Genomic DNA, 1736 nt, shown 5'->3' on the forward strand with positions numbered 1-1736 from the left:
GGCCATTGCACTCCAGTCTGGGCGATAGAGTGAGACTCCAACTCAAAAAAAAAAAAAAAATTCTCTGAGAGGTCATCAGTGACTTTTTCATGTAAGTAATTTATGGTAAGTGACTACTTGCATCCAAAAGTTAGTTCAGCTCTAATCTGCTGCCATTCCTTTGCAGCATCTTAAGCTTTATTTTCTTCTGTAGAGACAGGGTCTTGTTATGTTGCCCAGGCTGATCTCAAACTTCTGGGTTCAAGAAATTTTCCTGTCTTGGTGTCCCAAAGTGCTGGGATTACAGGTGCAAGCCACTGCTCCAAGTCTAAACTTTTTTTTCCCCAGCATGCATAGGTGCAAAGCCATTTTTTTTCAGGGTTCAACTTCAACACCATCTTTTCCATAATGTGCTGACCTAGTTAAAGTGAGCCACTTAACTCTCCATAGACGGCTGCATACAAAGCATTTAAGACTTGAGAGGATACAGCACACCAGGGGAACCATTATTATGATAATACCAAAACGCCAAGGTGTACTCCTTAAAGAGAGTTCTTTTTTATTTTTTTTTTTTTTGAGTTGGAGTCTCACTGTCACCCAGACTGGAGTGCAATGGCTGCTCCCGGCCACCGCAGCCTCGACCTGCTGGGCTCAGGCGATCCTTCCGCCTCAGCCTTCCAAGTAGCTGGAACCACAGGTGTGCGCTACCACGCCCGGCTAATTTCTGATGTATTGTAGAGATGAGGTCTTGTCAAGTTGCCCAGGCGGGTCTCGAACTCGTGGGCTCAGGCAATCCATTCATCTCGGCCTCCCAAAGTGCTAGGATTACAGGCTGAGCCACCGAGCCCGGCCGAGAGTTCTTTTTTTTTTGAGTTAGAGTCTCACTCTGTCGCCCAGACTGGAGTGCAGTGGCCGCTCCCAGTCACCGCAGCCTCAACCTGCTGGGCTCCAGCGATCCTTCCGTCTCAGCCTTCTGAGTAGCCGGAATTACAGGCATGTGCTACCACGCCAGGCTGATTTTTTTATTTATTGTAGAGATGAGGTCTCGCCAAGTTGCCCAGGCGGGTCTCGAACCTGCAGGCTCAGGCAATCCACTCACCTCAGCCTCACAAGGCGCGGGATTACAGGCTGAGCCACTGAGCCCAGCTGAGAGTTCTTATGAAACAAACCAAACCCAATTAGACAAGCCAAAGTTCAGGTAATATAGGCAGTTCAATGGTATCAGGGTCTAATTAGTCATAGTCCTCGTTTGGAGTGTGATAGCGATTAAGGACCATAGTTCACTGTAAAGTAGCCTGATTCAAAGAAGCATCCATTTACATTGTTACCCCGGCAACACAAATCATAATAATCTGGAGACCAACAAGAAGAAATATAAAGATTAGAAAACCTCAAAGACCCAAGCTTGCCATACACCATTTAGAATGCCTGTAAGCCAACTGTTAGTTGCTCCTGTAAACACATCAGATGTTCTTTTCCCTTGAGAGATTTTCTTAATGTATTTGATGGCAGTCTCTAATGAAAGAACAGTATCAGTTACTGTTTTAATTAAGCTTTCTGTAGTACCAAAATCAGAGAAGAAATAAGTATAACATTCAGTTTTGTTAAACATCAAACATAGGCCCCCAGCTTAAGCCAAACAGAGTTCTAGAACCACATGATGTTTCATTAAGTATTTTTGTTGAACGTATATGTTGTTGTTTTTTGGGTTTTTTTTTGAGTTGGAGTCTCACTCTGTTGCCCAGACTGGAGTGCAG

The sequence above is a fragment of the Carlito syrichta genome, unplaced genomic scaffold, assembly GCF_000164805.1.
Source record: "Carlito syrichta isolate Samal-C Ts95f unplaced genomic scaffold, Tarsius_syrichta-2.0.1 Scaffold312189, whole genome shotgun sequence".
In the NCBI taxonomy this organism is placed as follows: domain Eukaryota; kingdom Metazoa; phylum Chordata; class Mammalia; order Primates; family Tarsiidae; genus Carlito; species Carlito syrichta.